The sequence below is a fragment of the Ovis aries genome, chromosome 4, assembly GCF_016772045.2.
Source record: "Ovis aries strain OAR_USU_Benz2616 breed Rambouillet chromosome 4, ARS-UI_Ramb_v3.0, whole genome shotgun sequence".
Classification (NCBI taxonomy): domain Eukaryota; kingdom Metazoa; phylum Chordata; class Mammalia; order Artiodactyla; family Bovidae; genus Ovis; species Ovis aries.
The window spans coordinates 9,763,547-9,770,051 of record NC_056057.1 but is presented as its reverse complement, the minus strand read 5'-3'; the positions used below and the strand labels follow the sequence as shown (position 1 = coordinate 9,770,051).

At 38.4% G+C, this 6,505-nt stretch overlaps 1 pseudogene; it reads right to left on the bottom strand.

The window, feature by feature from the left end:
• Positions 1–4,221: 4,221 nt before the first annotated feature.
• On the bottom strand, positions 4,222–5,490 carry LOC114114589 (gametocyte-specific factor 1-like; annotated as a pseudogene).
• Between the last annotated feature and the right edge of the window lie 1,015 nt (positions 5,491–6,505).

The window sequence follows — 6,505 nt, the reverse complement described above, 5'->3', positions numbered from 1 at the left end:
TGTATTACTGTAGTAATTACAGTGTTGAACATTCCTTCATGTGCTTGTTGACCATCTGTATGTCTTTTTTAGAGAAATATCTGTTTAGGTCTTCTGACCATATTTTGATTGAGTATTTATTTTTGATACTGAGTTTTATATACTCATACTGAGTATGAGCATGAGTTGTTTGTATATCTTGGATGTTAACCTCTTGTTGGTCACATTGTTTGCAAATATTTTATTCCATTCTGTAGGTTGTGTTTTTATTTTGTTCATGATTTCCTTTCCTGTGCAAAAGCTTGTATGTTTGATTAGATCCCATTTATTTATTTTTGCTTTTATTTCTTTTGTATTGGGAGATTGAGTTATTGATCTTAATTATAATCAATGATCTATATTCATCAAGATTTGCAAGTATATTAGATTGCATAAATGTTTGATTTGCCAAGAAGCACTAAAGGAAAGAGGCAGTAACAACAACTGTTGAACTTGTATGTGCTAAGCTTTGTGCTATTTGCTAAGCATTGCTGCTGCTGCTGCTAAGTCATTTCAGTCATGTCCGACTCTGTGCAACCCCATAGACAGCAGCTCACCAGGCTCCCCCGTCCCTGGGATTCTCCAGGCAAGAACACTGGAGTGGGCTGCCATTTCCTTCTCCAGTACATGAAAGTGAAAAGTGAAAGTGAAGTCTCTCAGTCGTGTCCGACTCTTGACGACCCCATGGACTGCAGCCTACCAGGCTCTTCCGTCCATGGGATTTTCCAGGCAAGAGTACTGGAGTGGGTTGCCATTGCTAAGCATTAGGCTGCCACATTTTCTCATTTGATTTCCCAGCATCCTTTAGCATTATCCCCACATGACAGATGAAAAAACTGACTTTTGGAAATTCCCTTTGTACAGATAGGACAGCACAGGTTCTAATATTCTCTGATTCTAATACTCTTGATTTGTCTACTATTCTAACTGCTAGTAACAAAATTCAAAAGTGTCTAGAGATACTTAAGTGTGATTCACTTTAATTTGGCTGTCATTTTGTATTAGGTTCAAGATCAGTTACAAAATCAAGATTGGATACTGATGTAGGTAGTTTCTATTGGGTCATTAACTATCCATCTTTATACTAATTAACATGTGATAATAGTCATATTAATAATATGCTAGCATTAGGTATAGTGATTAATTTCTGTTTAATTAAAGACATGACATTTTAGTTAGCCTGTAGCTTTTATCCTTGGTAAAAACATAATTTCTATAATTTCTATTAGGCATCTAGAAATAATTTACAGATCCTCAAGGCTATCATAATGAACCTTCAAATTTCTCATTGTCTCAGTGAGAGGCCAGGTGAGGTATTAAAAGAACTTCCTGTGCGTAAGTCACTGATCATTGTAATTCATTTTTAGAGGATACTATTAATACAAAAGAAGGTGACTTATGCTATCAACTATGGTACAGTTCTGTGCTATGATGCTAGCTTGTTAAAGAAATGCTTGTGTGATAATGGAAGGCTTCTGGAAAATTTGGTTATATTGAACCTGTAACAGATCTGGCCCATATGGAATTCTGTATAAGAGATTAATGTGTTTCTAAATTCTACTCTCTTGGAACTTAGAAAAATGTACATGACTGGATTTTCTTCCTGGAGATTCTGATTTAAGTCTGGTTTAAAGGGGAAAGGTGAGGCTGTGGATATGTTTGGAAATCTCCCCAAATGTTTCTCATGAGCTCCCTTCTCTCTGCCAAGTGAGACTCACAAGGAAGAAATGAATTATTCCCCTCATCCATTTGACAAATGCTTCATATTTACATTGAAAGTCTTCAAAGACAGGCAACACATTGTCATGACTTCCTTTTTTAACCTTGATGCTAACCGTTCCTTAGGCTCCAGGTCTGTTTTTACCAAATATCTTGTGCACATTCTGGTTTGAATATCTTGTGATCACTTGAAATGTCCAAAATTCAGTTCATTGTAGATAGGATAGATTACATGAGTTTTCTATAAAAAAAAAAAAAAAAAACTAGAGTTCCAGGCTGTATTAGTTATCTCTTGCTATGTAACAAATTGCTCCAAAACTTAGTTTAAAAATACAGTTTCTGTAGGTTAGAGATCTGGATGCAACTTAGCTACTTGTCTTTGCCTCGAGGTTCGAACCTGTGTCTTCTGCAGCTCCTGCATTGCCAGGTGGATTCCTTACCACTGAGCCACCTGGAAAACCCCAGGGTATCTCACAAGGCTGCAGTCAAAGTGTTGACCAGAGCACAAGTCTCACCTGAAGGCTTGACTGGAGGGGGTTCTGCTTCCAAATTCACTCCTTCCAAAATTCCTCATGGATTGTTTGTCTGAAATGTTCCTAGTTCTTTGCCATGTGGACCTCTCTGTAGGGCAGCTTGTGACACAGCATTTGGCTTTGTTCAGAATAAGTGAATGAGAAAGTGAGAAAGAGAATCCAAGAGGAAAGTTATCAGAGGAAGTTATAGTCCATCACTTTTGCTGTCTTCTGTTGGGCATTATCAGGATATAGATATTGGGAGGTGAGGATCATTGAGGGTCATCTGAGAGGTTGCCTACCACAGATACAGAGATATTCAGGTGAACTGGTGTCACAGACGTGACCTGAAGTCCAAGTCATGCCTGTGACTTGGACTTGTTATCACTTGAATATCACATTCTCTGTTCAGCTGTTAATGCTCAGATCCATATTTAGTTTTTATAAACTCTTCCCTGTTTTTTTTGTTTGTTTTCAGTTTTTGGTTCATGAATTTTATTTCTGTTTGTCTCTAAGAAATGTAAGCATAGAATATTAATAGATTTCAGTTTGTTCCATAATGTTAAAAATTAAAAAGTTAATTGATGCCCCCTGCTTCGGTTGGGGGACTAATATCCTGCATCCTATATGCCACGTTGCTTGGCCAAAAAAAAAAAAAAAAAAGAGAGAGATGGATAGGGCTGGGCATAACAAAATTCAGGGGCATAGACTAGAAGAAGGTCAGAAGCAAAAGGTTGTGGTCGAGGATGGCAGGAGGGCACTGGGAAGAGCAGAACAGGCAGCAGTTGAAATTCAGGGTTCAGAGTATCTGTGAGAAAACAGGTAGGCGTGAAATTCAGACGAACATCCTGAGAATCATGGATCAGACTAACAGAACCAAGCACAGTACAGCTGGAGTTTGACTTCGGTTTCAAGCCAGATAGGACAGGATTATGTGTAGCCATTGGACAGTGTGGACCAAGAGATATGAGCAGTTGTGATGGTAGATTGTATTGGTGCTAGTGATGATCACTGGGAGCTTTGTTAGGGGCTGTATTCCTCACAGCAGGGAACTTTTAGAGCTCCAATATTCATTATTTTCCCTTTTGAACCAAGGCTTCCTTCTCAGTGTTTCTGATTGTGTCCATGGCACTCTAATTCTCCTTATGGCTTCCTCCCAAACTCTTCGGCTCCTTTCTCTCTTTCTTCCCATATCCAATTGGTCCCAGATAATTGTTCAGTGTAAAAATATCAAAGTAGCAGCTAGTAAACTGTGGAACTCAGACAAGTTATTCAGTCATTCATTAAGTGTACATCAGTTTTGTACCTGTGCTAATTATCAACTTGGATATTTGCTGTATAACAGGGCATTTACTAGCCATTCAAGTTGAGCACTTGAAATATGGCTAATGTGACTAAGAAACCAAAATTTTAAGTATTTAAAAATTTTATGTATTTTACATTTAAAATAGAAGGTAGCAGGGTAACATTTTTCTGTTAAACACAAATTTAGTATTTTGATAGGACTGGATTTTACTTTAACCACTGAATATTTAGCATCCATGTTGAGATACACTCTAAGTGTAGAATGTATAATGGATTTTGAAGACTTAGTATGAAAAAAACCTATAAAATATCTCATTAATAATTTTTATACTGATTATACCTGAAATGAGAACTATTTTAGATACCTTACATTAGACAAAGTATTACTATTGAGACTACCTTTACTCATTTCTGTTTGCTTCTTATTTTTAATTTATTTTTCAAGTTATCTGTAATGATGGTTGATTTGAAACAGTTCTTCTAAGCATGAGGGTTCTTTCTTGCATCAAATGAGTAAGCACTCAGAAGGGGAGGGAAAAAAAGGTACTTGTCACTTTGAAAGTAACAGATAATTTATCTTTCTATAATTAGATTAGGAGGAAGAAATTAAGATCCTGCTATAGCAGGAAGAAGCAAGGGCCTCGCATTTGATGAGATAGATATTCAGTTAGTATGCATTTCCATTGTTTTTCCATGGCAGAGGCTTGGGAACTTGCAGGCCTGAAGCCAGGTTACTCTTAGGCTCCATAACGATGTTGCTTGGCTGGCAGGGCTGTGGTTACCACAGTAGTTGGCTGTACCTGCAGACAAATGGGGTGCTGGTCTGTTCCTACAGATCTTTATCCCTGTGTTCATCGTGAGGAGGGCACCTGTTATGTGGTCTCGGTCAGAGTCTCTTGTCCAGGGTTCCTGGATGACTAGATCCTGCTCATTACAGCTTTTGTCATCACAGCTTGACATATGCCTGATTTCAGCCAGAGGAACCTGATGGTAAGCACTGAAGGGGCAGATAGCCAGATTTCTTAAATAATCAGGATTATTCTTTTTGTACTTGATAAGATGATAAGGAAATCTGCAGGCACATATCTGATTTTTTTTTAATCATAGGGACATTGTAATAGCCTTTCAGGGTCCAGGGTATCAATTAAGTTTCTTCCAACTTGGAAATGAAGGAACCAAGTCCAAGTGCTTGGCTGAGTCACGCTCTCCCCAAAGTCACCTATTTTGTAAATGTGACCACTAGAAAATTTAAAATACATATGTGGCTTATTATATTTCTGTTAGACAGTGCTGAGTAGGACTACATGATTATTTTTTATCTTTTTCCATTAAAATTCTTGGAGGGTAATCAGTCCTTACAGCTTTTCCTCTCAAAATGTTTTTATTACCTTTCAACCCCTATGTATGTATTTCCTCTAACAATGATCTCCAAGATGAAGGAACTTTTATAATACTGAAAACAACTTGGAAATGAAATCTTTGTTTCATATTTCTATACCCTTCTCTAGAAATTCTCAATTGACATTTGAACATCAACAAGAATTTTGAGCAATTTTGAGAAATTATGATGTTCTTTGTCACTGTATATGAATTATATTTGGCTCTTCTTAAATTGTCAACAATTTCAAGAATCATGTGCCTGAAATTTGAGCAAATTACCAGTAGATGGGAGCCTTGCAACTTTGAATCAGCTAGGACTTTTATTCTACCTTTAAGACCGTAAACTGTATGCTACCAAATATTGACTAACTATATGTTGAGTGCTTACAAAGTTGAACTCATACCATCTCAGATATGAATAACGTGAGTGTCCTTCTGGTGTCTACCGTGAAATCTGTGGCTTATGAACACATACTTGCTCCTTTCTTCTTATTTCCCACCTTGGGAGGACCAAGTCGCTCCGTTCTGCTTCCTTAATCCCATCTCGGTTCTTCATGGAGACCTTGTTGAGGATCTGCCACTGTCGTCGTTTTTAGTTGCTAAGTTGTGTCTGACTCTTTGCAACCACATGGATCTTGCTCAGTCTGCACTCAGTTCAGCTCAGTTCAGTCTCTCAGTCGTGTCAAACTCTTTGTGACCCCACAGACTGCAGCACGCCAGGCCTCCCTGTCCATCACCAACTCCCAGAGTTTACTCAGACTCATGTCCATTGAGTTTCTGATGCCATCCAACAATCTCATCCTCTGTTGTCCCCTTCTCCTCCTGCCTTCAAGCTTTCCCAGCATCAGGGTCTTTTCCAGTGAGTCAGCTCTTCACATCAGGTGGCCAAAGTATTGGAGTTTTAGCTTCAACATCAGTCCTTCCAATGAATATTCAGGACTGATTTCCTTTAGGATGGACTGGTTGGATCTCCTTGTAGTCCAAGGGACTCTCAAGAGTCTCCTCCAACAACAGTTCAAAAGCATCAATTCTTTGGTGCTCAGCTTTCTTTATGGTCCAGTTCTCATATCCATACATGACCACTAGAAAAACCATAGCCTTGACCATATACTAAAAACCTTTGTCGGAAAAGTAGTGTCTCTGCTTTTTAATATGCTGTCTAGGTTGGTCATAACTTTTCTTCCAAGGAGCAAAGCGTCTTTTAATTTCATGGCTACAGTCACCATCTGAGGTGATTTTGGAGCCCCCCCAAAATAAAGTCTGCCACTGTTTCCATAATTTCCCCATCTATTTGCCATGAAGTGATGGGACTGGATGCCATGATCTTAGTTTTTTGAATGGTGAGTTTTAAGCTAGCTTTTTCACTCTCCTCTCTCACCCTTATTAAGAGGCTCTTTAGTTCCTCTTCACTTTCTGCCATCAGGGTGGTGTCATCTGCATATCTGAGATTATTGATATTTCTCCCGGCAATCTTGATTCCAGCTTATGCTTCATTCAGCCTGGCATTTCACATCATGTACTCTGCATAGAAGTTAAATAAGCAGAGTGACAATATACAGTCATGACATACT